Here is a 13,720-nt window from a genome sequence, read left to right as displayed (position 1 = left end):
GGCACAGAAATATTGAAAGGGCAGTTGGGCAATATAAGGTGTGGTGATAAGAAAATCAATCAAAGAAGGGCTCCTGGGGGTGTTGTGATTTCAGAAGGGGCTTGAATATTCATTCATTCATTCAATCATATTTATTGAGCGCTTACTGTGTGCAGAGCACTGTACTAAGCACTTGGGAAGTACAAGTTAGCAACATATAGAGACAGTCCCTACCCAACAGTGGGCTCAGAGCAGTTCTCTGCCTCAACAGTCAACAGTATTTATTGAGCGCTGTGTGCAGAGCACTGTACTAAGTACTTGGGAGAGTACAATAAAACAATGTAACAGAGTTGGTAGACATTCCCTGCTCACAACGAGCTTACGGTTTAGAGGGGGAGACAGACATTAATATAAATAAATAAAATTACGGTTAAGGAGTATGTGCTCGGGGCTGAGGGAGGAATGAATAAAGGGAGCAAATGAGGGCTATGCAGAAGGGAGTGGGAGAAGAGGAAATGGAAGGCCCCTTGGAGGAGGTGTGAAGTGGATGGGAGTTCCAGGCAGGAGGGAGGGCAAGAGAGATGAGTTATCATCCCTTCTCCTTCCAACCATTCCTCTCCAAAGAGAAGCAGCGTGGCTCAATGGAAAGAGCACGGGCTTTGGACCTCTGGGTCATGGGTTCAAATCCCGGCTCCGCCACTTGTCAGCTGTGTGACTTTGGGCAAGTCACTTCACTTCCCTAGGCCTCAGTTACCTCATCTGTAAAATGGGGATTAAGACTGTGAGCCCCCCGTGGGACAACCTGATCACCTTGTAACCTCCCCAGCACTTAGAACAGTGCTTTGCACATAGTAAGCGCTTAATAAATACCATAAAAAAACCCTCCTTGAGCGAGTTGTCTATAACTGCTGCCTTAAATTCCTCTCCTCTGAGTCCCTCCAATCTGGAACTGGATCTAAAACGGTATTTCGGAAAGATGATCCGGGCAGAGTGAATGGGCTGGAGAGCAGGGAGACTGGAGGCAGGAAGATCAGTAAGAAGCTGATGCAGGAGCCAAAGCTGGGATACGTCAAGAGCTTGGACCAACGTGGAGGTTTCATTTTATGAAGAAACTTTGCTCGAAATGAACTGTCTCAGACAAAGCAACGAATCCCCCGTGGACTTGGGGAAAAACTTTCTTGTTCCTTTAGTGATGCCTCCTCCCTCTCCCTAATGAGCACTGCTAGTGTGAAACAAGGTTATCTGGAGCTTAACAATTTAAAAGGAGCCAACTGTAGCAGCCAATTATAGGATGAACTAAGTCTTAGTAGGGATGGAGAGGTGAAATTAAAGGCTTGGGTTTTTTTTTTAAGAGAACTGTGGCAGAGTTAAATTGCATGCTCAGACATCACAACAATGACATAAACATCCCCCCAAATTATAGTTGACTTCCGTTCCATTCATTTAAAGGCATCGTAAAGCTAACAGTTCCCACCTCAACTAGCCATGCACTCAGCATTTAACTCCAGTTAGCGTTTGCTAATAAGGAGGAAAATGGAAATTAAACCCTCATTTGGGCAGTGAAAATGTAAAGGTTAAAAGGAAAATAATTAGCGACAAATCCACCACCTCCAGGAAAGCCAACTCAATCTACCCTAACTCTCCATTCAGATGAATTTCAGGAGACGTTCCGGGGAAATTAAATGATTAAACCGAGGAAGACGCTTTAGCTGAGGCCAAGGGGCAGGTACCAGGGCCAGGCGTCAAAGACTCCGTCTTGCGAACTTTTGGGGAACGGCCGACAGAACAGGTTGCGTCAGATGAAACTCGGTGGATTTGATTCACCCCATTTTAGGGAAATAGAGCAGAGGATATTCTGATTAACCTTGTGAATTTCCTTCGCTCGAAGGTGCTGCCATATGCACACTGTCAATTTAAGTATTGAAAATCCATCAGCCTCACTTCTGAGTGGTGCCGGCGAACATCTGGGGTTCTATGCATCAGAGTCATGGGCTTAGATTCCTATGGCCACACTTCGGGAACTCCATGAATATTCATTTACCAAGTAATTACCACACAGAAAAGTCAGCTCCAAACGTGTGAGGGAAACGTTCTCAGCTGCCTCTTTACCACTGGAGGGAGAAATTATTGGGTTGCACAAGTGATCTATTTGGGAATTTCCACTTTCACGTGGGAAGTAAGCGCTTAATAAATGCTATTATTATTATTACTATTAACTGATCAGTAGCATTTACTGAGCACCTACCACAGAGCACTGTATAGACGTTTGGGAGGAGGGCAAAAAAATAGGTAGACACTGTCCCTGTCCTCAAGGAGCTTTCAGTCTGTGTGCAGAGCACTGTACAAAGCTATCTGTAGGGTCCAAAGAGTTAGTAGACAGGATCCCTGCCTTCAAGGAGCTTACAGACTAGTTGGAGAGACACACACATTTAAATTACTGAAAGAGGACACTAAAGAGTTTAAAGAAATGGACACATGCTGTGGGGGATGAGAGAGGGGTAAGAATATATGTAATATATGAGGAAAGGGCACTGATCTGGATCAAAGCTCTAGTCTTGGTTCTGCAAAGATGATGCATCTGCAGTTGGGTATGTGCTGCCCCTTTGCCCATTAGCTGACTGTTCTCAGGCCCCGGCAGAACACGAGTGGAACAATGACACGGGCCTGAAATTTGTCCTTTTTCCTTGATGGGAGAAGAAAGAGAAGCAGCATGACCCAGGGGACAGTGCATAGGCCTGGGAATCAGAAGGACTTGGATTCTAATCCTGACTCCTCCACTGGTCAACTGTGTGGCCTTGGGTAAGTCACTGTACTTCCCTATGTCTCGGTTTCCTCATCTGTAAAATAGGAATTAAGGCTGTGAGCCCCATGTGGTGCAGGGCCTGTGTCCAACCTGATTACCTTCATTCTATCCCAGAACTTAGTACAGTGACTGGCATGTAGTATGCGCTCAACAGTAACTACTGTTTTTAAAAATATAATGGGAGGTGCCATTATTTGTATTTAAGCCAGAGAAATGTTTGGAGAAGCTTTGCTTGGGGTAGAAGAATGGGTCCGCAAGGATCAGAAGCAGTATGGCACCTTGTGGGGGTGTCACATCTCCCAGCTCTGTTGTATTGTACTTTCCCAGTCTTTGGCACATAAGCACTTAAATACTACAGTTATGCTTGTTGTGGTCAGTGAAAGTGTCTGTTTATTGTTCTATTGTACTCTCCCAAGTGCTCAGCACACAATAAGTGCTTGATACCATTGATTGATGTAGGCTCGACCTAAGCTAGGGTTGATGATTCTTTGTCTTATTCAGAAGTGTCCAGTTCCAAAAGGAAGCACAAAAAAAAATAATAATAATAACCCCAAAAACCAGCCAACTGGAGGAAGGGAGTACACCAAAGTTAAAGCAGTCAGTGCTCTAGCTTGTTTTTCTCCAAAATCAATTTGTTCCTCTGCTTGGTGGTTAGCATGCTAATGATTCTGACAAGGTTGCCGAAAGTTGCTCGGAGGATTTAGCATTATTCAGAGCCAGATGGGTTCCTGCCATAATCTGTTTCTGAGGTAAATATTGTCCCTCTCTCTTTGGGGACGCTTTGGCAGAGGCACATTTTTCTGTTCGGTTTAAAAAAAAAATCACATTTGTTCAGTTATTGCTCATCTTAACTATAGAAAATGAGAGCATCTGCCTGAAAATCCCATCGTGGGTGGGGGCGGGGAAAAGGGTGGAAAGGTGGGAAGACTGAGGTCTTGTCATTTAGCCTGTCAGGGAGAGGGAGAGGGAAAGGAAAAGGGAGAGGGACAGAGACAGACACACACACACAGAGATCGCTAAAGAGAGACAAACACAGAGAGAGTGGGCCATGCCCATCAAACCTTTTAATAACCACCACTTGTTCCTCTCACTATAAGGCAAGAACCAAATAATATTTTGAACATTTCTCTGGGATTTTCCCCCCCTCTAAATACAGAAAGGTCCAGAACTCAGATCTGGTCAGAAGAAAAAAACAAACAAAAACCTGGTACGAGACTGGGAATCAGGAATGCCAGGTTTCAAGTCCCTTCTAGACTGTGAGCCCACTGTTGGGTGGGGACTGTCTCTATATGTTGCCCACTTGTACTTCCCAAGCGCTTAGTCCAGTGCTCTGCACACAGTAAGCGCTCAATAAATACGATTGAATGAATGAATGAAAGTCCAGCTCAGTCCTTGAGCCACTGTGTGACCTTGCCCGAGTCCCTTAACCTCTCTGGGCCTTGGTCCATGTAGGGTAAGAGCTCTTCTCTCCCTACCTCTTTAACAATGAGCCCCATGTGGGACAGGGATTGGGTCGCAGGAATTACTTAATAAATAACATAATTAAGATTAAGAGAGAGGTGGGAGGGGAGAGGTAAAAAGGAGACAGAAAGGAAGCTTCCCTTCCTTAATTCCTTAACTCTGCCATATTGTTCTGTTGTACTCTCCCAAGGGCTTAGGACAGTGATCCGCACACAGTAAGCGCTCAATAAATACGACTGATTGATTAAAAAGAACACGGTGGCCAGGTACCTACGTGCAAATAGTAGGTAGGTGCACATGCAATGTTCTTACCACTTGGCATTTACACTTTCACACCTGTTGTGGCCCTTGGGAAAACTTCCCTGGATGCTGCAGAGGGAAAATAGATGAGAAACCAGCTTGCTAGAAGCTCCTCAGTAGGGTTTGTATCTGCTGAACTCACCCAAACTCTTAGTACAGTGCCCTGCACACAGTAGGTGCTCAATAAATGCTATTGATTGAACTGGGGAGAAACCACTCCATCCCATTGTCCAGCAGCAAGTAGAGAGAATTTACAACCATCAAAACACCTAGATACTGTGATAATAGTCGCTCTACAAATACATGAATATTGGGATGGATAAATACAAAAACTGGTGCTTAATAAGTACCATAAATCACAAACAAATTACATCAATACTCTATGAGTTACTTCCAAATGAAAAATGAAATAAAGGTCATAATGTTTATTGGTTGAGTATTCTGTGGGCAAACACAAGCTCTGCCCCTGGCAGCGTGGCCAAGGTCCGGGAATTGGGAGACTTGGGTTCTAATCTTGACTCTGCCACTTGCCAGCTGGGTGACCTGGGACAAGTCACCTAACTTCTCTGTGCCTCATCTGTAAAATGGGGACCACATCCCTACGCTCCCTGTATCCAACTGTGAGCCGCAAGTGGGACAGCAATTGTGCCCAATCTGATTACATTATAACTACCCCAAGCATTAGCCCCAAGCACAATGCTTGGCACATAGTAAGCGTGTAACAAATGCCAACATTAATAATAATAATAATGGCATTTATTAAGCGCTATGTTCACAGCGCTGGGGACGTTACAAGGTAATCAGGTTGCCCCACATGGGGCTCACAGTCTTCACCCCCATTTTACAGAAGAGGGAACTGAATCACAGAGAAGTGACTTGCCCAAAGTCACACAGCTGACAAGTGGCGGAGCCAGGATTTGAACCCACGACCTCTGACTCCAAAGCCCAGGCTCTTTCCACTGAGCCATGCTGCTTCTCATTATTACGATTATTTGACAGCCGCAGCAGGGATTTGAGTTTGGAGTTTCCAAATTCAATTCACATGGCTCAGTCTGATGTGGAGAGCGCCTCCGGAAAAACCAGACACTTGTTGACCCGTTCTCTCTGGCTTCCTCCCACACTGCTCTGATTCATCTCGGCTGGCTTCCTTCCACCAGGGCAACACTTCACCGCCTTGCAAGCCGACCGGGGCTGGCAAGGTAACGGCGCCGAGCATCCGGACTCTGTGTTGGCTCATCCCGGGCCTCAGTTTCCCAGGGCTGTGGCAGCTGGCAGGACCAACTGTCTTGTTCAATAGAACCGCAGAGAAATAAGAAAACAACAGCAGCGGCAGCGCACCACCCGATTTCATTTCGAAATGCAAACTGTGTTTGGAACCTCGTCCTACTCCACTGCCTCTGAAAAAAGCCTCCGTAGTCACCACAGCCTTCCCTCCTTCCACCATAGGTTCCCGCTCCCGGCATGATCTGGGCTCCCTTGCCCACCAACAGCATGAGGCCTCTACTAAACTCTGGGGACACTGCTGTCCGCGCTTGCGCCCTGAACCCTGAGCCCGTGGATCCTGAAATTCTGCTCCTCTCCCCACAGCTCCCTACCAATTTTGTTTTGATTTTGTACTTCTCCGTGTTGATTCTTAATGTTTCATCATTCCTGATGTGTCCGTCCCCGGTCTCTTCTTCCCGCCTAAACTCTCAGGTTGTGAGCCCCCCTGAGAGACAGGGACTGTGTCTAAGCAGCGTGGCTCGGTGGAAAGAGCCCGGGCTTGGGAGTCAGAGGTCATGGGTTCGAATCCCAGCTCTGCCACGTCTGCTGTGTGACCTTGGGCAAGTCACTTAACTTCTTTTAGACTGTGAGCCCACTGTTGGGTAGGGACTGTCTCTATATGTTGCCAACTTGTACTTCCCAAGCGCTTAGTACAGTGCTGTGCACACAGTAAGCGCTCAATAAATACGATTAATTGATTGATTCTCTGAGCCTCAGTTCCCTCATCTGTAAAATGGGGATTAAGACTGTGAGCCCCACGTGGGACAACCTGATCACCTCTGTATCCCCCCCAGCGCTTAGAACAGTGCTTTGCACATAGTAAGTGCTTAACAAATGCCATTACATTACATTACCATCTCTGTACAGCACTTAGTACAGTGTTTTCTGTGCAAAGGGCTTAATAAATACTATTACTGATACTCCCAAGCACGGGCTTGGGAGCCAGAGGTCATGGGTTCTAATCCCACTCCGCCCCATGTCTGCTGTGTGACCTTGGGCAAGTCACTTAACTTCTCTGAGCCTCAGTTCCCTCATCTGTAAAATGGGGATTAAGACTGTGAGCCCCACGTGGGACAACCTGATCACCTTGTATCTCCCCCAGCGCTTAGAACAGTGCTTTGCACATAGTAAGCACTTAACAAATGTCATAATAATAATAATAATTATTATTATTATTATTATTACTCCCAAATATCCTGGCAGAATTTATGTAGGCCAATACAAATCATTCTGAAAAGCCTTCAATACACTCACTTTTTGAGTTGACTGGCTCCATCCAGACCCATTTGAACCACCACCAGATTTTTCTCTTGTTCTTCCTCACATTTCCACTCTTGGTCAGTAACTATTACTTATCTCCTACCGCACCCCTCCTCCCCCACCCCGTTAGGCTATCGACCTGTTGAGGGCAGGAAACATGAGTCTTACTTTTGCCCTACTCTCCCAAGTGCTTAGTAAGGTGTTCTGCACTCAGGAAGCGCTCAATAAATGCCAGTAATTGACTGAACTCTGCCTGACCTTGCTTAGATCCCTGGGCTGTCATTAAGTCAAGCTTCAGGCTCCATCTCTGCCGGGAGCCAGAGTAATGAAAGCCAAGCGCATGGATCAGGTTAGCAGTATCAAGGCTCAAGTATCAAACCAGAGCTGTCAAAACACCAAATTTCAAGCTCAGGAAAGGAACATAGGCAACAGCGCAGGCCACTTGGGTACTGGGTCACCTTAGAGAGCTTGCTATGTGCAGAGCACTGTACTAAGCGCTTGGGAGAGTATACAACACAACAGTGTTGGCAGGCGTTCCTGCCCACAGCGAGCTTACAGTGGGACTGTCCGTAAGAGGCACTTAACTTCTCTGGGCCTTGGTTTCCTCAGCTGTAAAATGGGGATTCCATATCCGTTTGCCCAACTACTTTGACTTGTAAGCCCCATGTGGGACAGAGTCCGTATCTGACCTGATTATCTTGTATCTACCCCAGTGCTCAGTTCAGTGCTTGTCACACAGCAAGCACGGAAATAGCTCCTCCTGTAAACTGTAAGCTCCTAGTGCGCAGGGACTGTATCTACCAATTCTGCTGTGTTGTATTTTCCCAAGTGCTTAGTACAGTGCTCTGCACACACACTCAATAAACACCACTGATTGAAATAGCACTTTAAAAAGGAAAGCAAATGAGCATGTTTTCCTAGATCCTGCTGACAGGAAGTTAGAACTTCTCTGCAGGGAGAGGAGCTTGATTCCCTACTCGAAGCTCTGCAGGAAAAGGTGTGGTATTTGCCTCCTCCCAAAACCCTTAGCGCACTCTTGCTAAACCTTTTATCCACAACATCAGTGTCTCCCATGAAGCCAGCCCCATTTGCTTTCCCTCCGGAGAGTTCTATTTTGGAAAATTGGATTCTAATTAGTCTAGGAACAGTGATTGGATTGTAATTAGTGTTTAACAACACGGTGTTCCTTTACCTTCTCTGCCCTTCCCTCCATGCTGTTCAATAAATACTAATCTTCGAATGAATCGATCAATCAGTGAGCGAGGGCATTGAGCAGACTTTAGGAGGGGATCGGAGTACATTTCACTTCTTGTTTTTTACTTTCCTTTCTGCATAAAGCTCTGTTGAAGAGTGGGTGGTTCCTTTTAAAGAATGAGCACAGGCCTAGTGGACAGAGCACTGACCTGGGACTCTGAAGGACATGGGTTCTAATGCCAGCTCCACCACTGTTTGCTGTGTGACCTTGGGCAAATAATAATAATAATAATAATAATAATAATAATGGCAATTATTAAGCGCTTACTATGTGCAAAGTACCGTTCTAAGCACTGGGGAGGTTACAAGGTGAGCAGGTTGTCCCACGGGGGGCTCACAGTCTTAATCCCCATTTTATAGATGAGGTAACTGAGGCCCAGAGAAGTGAAGTGACTTGCCCAAAGTCACACAGCTGACAATTGGCGGAGTCGGCATTTGAACCCATGACCTCTGACTCCAAAGCCTGTGCTCTTTCCACTGAGCCACGCTGCTTCTCACTTAACGTCTCTGGGCCTCAGTTACGTCATCTGAAAAATGGTGATTAAGACTGTGAGCCCTATATGGGATGGGGACTGTAACCAACCCAATTATCTTGCATCTACCCCAGTGCTTAGTAGAGTGCCTGGCACATAGTAAGTACTTAACAAATACCACAATTATTATTATTAGTAGTAGTAGTAGTATTAAACCTACTCAAGGAACTTTCATTCATTCAATCATATTGATTGAGCGCTTACTGTGTGAAGAGTACTGTACTTAGCGCTTGGGCGAGTATAATACAGCAATAAACAGTCATATTCCCTGCTCACAATGGGCTTACAGTCTAGAGTAGGGGAGGCAGATATCAATACAAATAAAGGAATAGATATGTGCATAAGTGCTGTGAGGCTGGTAGCAGGAGAGAGCTGGTTTCCAGTTTCCTAAAAAGGGGTTAGAGATTGGGGAGTCCTGCCTGAAGAGATCAAAGAGAGCAGAAGCAAAGAATCAAACCTCTCTCCACTCTGTGGAGAGGCAAGCTGATGTCAGTGCAGGGAGGCCTGTAACAATAATAATAATAATAATAATAATAATAATAATAATAATAATGGCATTTATTAAGCGCTTACTATATGCAAAGCACTGTTCTAAGCGCTGGGGAGGTTACAAGGTGATCAGGTTGTCCCACGGGGGGCTCACAGTCTTAATCTCCATTTGACAGATGAGGTAACTGAGGCCCAGCGAAGTTAAGTGACCTGCCCAAAGTCACACAGCTGACAACTGGCAGAGCCGGGGTTTGAACCCATGACCTCTGACTCCAAGGCCCGGGCTCTTTCCACAGAGCCACACTGCTTCTCTGTAGCTTCTGCCCACGTCTGAATGAGGGGCCCCCATCTCAGTATCTGGGGTAGTTGGTGTTCAAAAAAAGGGCCTTTTTTTTTCCTTGTTTGGCTTTTGCTTCCCCTACTTCGAGTTAGGACCCATTTGGGAGAGTATTTTTAGCCTCTATTGTTTCACTCGGCGCTGTCCACCTTGGCCAGAGAACAACCCTGAAATCACAAACGCTACTTCACTTTATGTTCCCTCCCGTGTTCACATGCCTTCTGGTCGTAAAATATCTGGTCCCTTGCCAGCCTTATTGTGCCCGCTCCCTCTATGAATTTTAAACAGGCAACAATGATGCACTATAATTACAGTGCTTGAAATGATTGGAAATAAATTGGCACTCCAATTATAGATGCACGGAAGGGGCTCCAGTAGATCACAGTCAGTCCATTAATTCCTAAAGCGGTTCATGCCATCTCACTATTTCAGCAACATTGGTTATGTTCAGCGGCAATGAATCATCCTGGTTCTCAGGGCCCCAGGATCAGCCCGCTGAAGGACACTTTTAAATAGTTTGGGTAATTTCCTCTTGGAACAAAAAGTGACTAGAGATGTATTAAATTCCTTTGTAGGATTCTGGGGGCCGGGGGAGAACTGACTCTTTTATTTTCCCTTTGGCCTTGTCCCAAAACTAGGGAAGAAGAGAAGGAGAAGACCATTTTCCTGAGATAAATCTGGGTCTTTGGAAGTGAGGGTGCTCAACACAAACCATTTTCAAGACATTATCCAGGAGCTGAAGTTTGAAATGGCTTGTCACTGACAAAGGTGTCCAAGGGTCTATCTTAGACAAGAGAACCCTAGATGTGGAAAACTATAGATTTTTCAGAGGAAAATGCAATGCTCATTTTTCTTGCTTGGAAACTCCTTGTGGGCAAGCAATGTGTTACTTCTCTGGTTCCTTCCCAACTGCTTAATAAAGGGCATTGCCCCCACTAGTTGCTCAGTAAGTACCTATAATACTACTGCTACTTTCCCCAGATGCTTGTCTTCTGTACTTCCTAGGAGTCTAGTACAGTACACTACACCGACTGGCCCCCTCAGTAATCACTACTGCTCTCCCAAGTCTAGCCACATCCCAAGACTTCTGTTGTTGTTAAGCACTTTTTTGTGTGCCAGGCACTGACTGAACACTGGAGTAGATACGACCTAATCAGGTTGAACACAGCCCATGTCCCACATGGGGCTCACAATTTTAATCCCCAATTTACAGATGAGGTAAAGGAGGCACAGAGAAGTTCAGTGACTTGCCTGAGATCACAAGCAGAAAAGTGGTAGAGCCAAGATTAAAAACCAGGTCCTTCTGATTCTCAGGCCCATGCTCTTTCCACTATGCAATGCTGTTTCGCTAAGATTAATGCCCAACATGGGGCTTGAGCCCAGGAAAGTGTTACCAACATTATCCTTCGCAGCCGTGCTTTTTCTTCTGTATGGTGGAATTATTTAGAACTTGGCATAATATACAAGAATGGCTTTTCCAACAGGAAAAAAAAAATCCAGCTATCCCGCAGGACTTTTAATCTGGGCAAATCAATCTGTAGCATTTTCTAAGCACCTAGGAGAGTAGAAGAGGAGCAAGACACATTTTCCCAGCCCATAAGGAGTTCACAAGATGTGAACTGAACTTTTCTTTAGAAAAATGATGTAGGTAGCAGAGTGAAATATGGACTGGAGTGGGGAGGGACAGGAGACTGGGAAGTCAGTGAGGAAGCTGCTGCAATAGTCTAGGTGGGATAGGATAAATGCTTGGATCAACATGGTAGTGGTTTGGACGGAAAGAAAAGGGCGAACTTTTGTGATGTCGTGAAGGTATAAGCGACAGGATTTGGTGACATTGAATATATGGGCTGAATGAGAGAGATGGGTTTCAGATAATGATGACAGTAATGCCAAGGTTCAGGCATTATCTACTTTTGTTGGGTAGGGACCGTCTCTATATGCTGCCAACTTGTACTTCCCAAGCGCTTAGTCCAGTGCTCTGCGCACAGTAAGCGCTCAATAAATACGATTGAATGAATGAATGAATAAGGGTAAATAGTGGTGCTGTCTACAGTGATGGGGAGGAAAGGGTTTGGGCCCACTGAGTGCAGAGCACTGTACTTGGCCTGACTGTGAGGAGGGCCTACTATACAGCAGGGAACGTGTTTGCCAACTCTGCTGTATTGTTCCCAAGCACTTAGTACGATACTCTGTACATAGTAAGTACTTGATAGATACCATTAACGATGATGATGATGATACGTGCTGAACACTGTACCGGGCTCTTGGGGGGGCATAAAAGTAGAAGAGGTTGCCTTCTAGAAGCTTACAATCTATCAAAGAAACAGCTCCAAGATCCTGGGTGGATGATGAGGGTGAAGACACCAGAGTGGCAGGGGTCCCAACCTTGAACTTTTCTCTTAATCCTCTCTGTTCCATTCCGCCATTGGACAGACTTCTAGACTGTGAGACTATCTTCTAGACAGTGAGCCCGTTGTTGGGTAGGGACCAGCTCTATACGTTGAAGATTTGTACTTCCCACGCGCTTAGTACAGTGCTCTGCACACAGTAAGTGATCAATAAATACTATTGAATGAATGAATGAATGACGGGCCTCCGAGAAAACCCGGCAGCAAACCTTCACTATCACAACAGAAACCTTGGACAGTCTGCCTGAAAAAACTCCTTTTTCCAGCCTGTCACATTCAATTTATATCTCAGGATCGAATGAAAATTTTATTATCCTCGGTGGAAGAAGGGAAGAAAATATCCTTAGTGGATGAGCTTAAATGATCTCCTCTTTGAATGAGTTCATTTTACAAGAGAGTCTCATCAGGCTTTTTAATTAAGATCAAATTGTTCATCCCAAGTCAGTAATTTGGCAATGACCTCTTCTTTACTCCAGGATCTAAGATGACATAGATAAGAATGAAATTTTAAAATTAGAGTGCCACTCTGTCTCAGAAATTAGGCAGCGAGGTTCAAGGAGTTCAGAAAAGAAGTGATTAGGAGAAAGTTGGGGATTTTGAAGACTGAGTGCAAAAAGTTGTGGCCTAGTTTGGTTGACCACTGATAGGATGTAAGAATTAAAGTAATAATTAATAGTACCACTATAGCACATATAGTCATTGTATTATGTTGCAATATGTTGTATTATGTTGGATTAGGTACAAGATAATAATAGTAGTATTACTATAGCACATATAGTCATTGTATTATGTTGGATTAGCTACAAGATAATCAGATCTGACTCCAGGATGGGGAAGAGCCACACAAAACCAGAAGGTCCACTACCATGCCAGATAAAATCACAGGTCAGGAAGAAAGGTTTGCTTTAGAGGCTGAATTTTTCAGATTCCCTCAACACTAAAGGGCCTAAAAAGTAGATAAAAGCCTGACCTTACAATATTTCAAGTTATTTTTTCCAAAGAGTTTCCCAAAGTCCCACTGATGGCTGTCAATAGAGAATCACTCTTCGGTAAGCGTGCTCACATTATTAAAGACTTAACATTCACTACCCTGTCTGTTCGCTGCTTCGACGGTGAAAAAGATGAATAGATCATTCAGTTAATGCAAAGTTTAATTTATTCCCAAAGTTTTATATTTCCCCGAAACCATCAAATCCAACAGCTCTATTTGAACGCTGCTCTCTCAACTGGAATAACGCAGTTAATGAACTTATCTCCGGAATATAAAATATGTAATTTGCCACACAACTTTCAACCCCACTGATCAAACCATTATCCTCCTGGGTGGCTGCGTCCCCTGATATCGCTCTCAGAATAAAAGGCCCGATCACACCCTGGACATGGTTCTTTCCAGGAAAAGTTCCCCTTCCCCACCGGTACTCAAGCCCTTTTCTTTTTCTCCTTACCACCCATGGTTAGGGAATAATGGGATTTATTTAGCATTTACTGTGAGCCAAGCACCATACTAAGCGCTGGGGCAGATACAAGGCTATCAGTAAGGACCCAATCCCTGTCCCATCCAGGATTCACAGTTTAAGAAGGAGTGAGAGCAGGATTTCTCCCCATTTTACAAATGAGGAAACAGCGGCTCAGA

The sequence above is a fragment of the Tachyglossus aculeatus genome, chromosome 20, assembly GCF_015852505.1.
Source record: "Tachyglossus aculeatus isolate mTacAcu1 chromosome 20, mTacAcu1.pri, whole genome shotgun sequence".
NCBI lineage: Eukaryota > Metazoa > Chordata > Mammalia > Monotremata > Tachyglossidae > Tachyglossus > Tachyglossus aculeatus.
The sequence above is the reverse complement of the archived record's forward strand: the minus strand, read 5'-3'. Positions refer to the sequence as shown.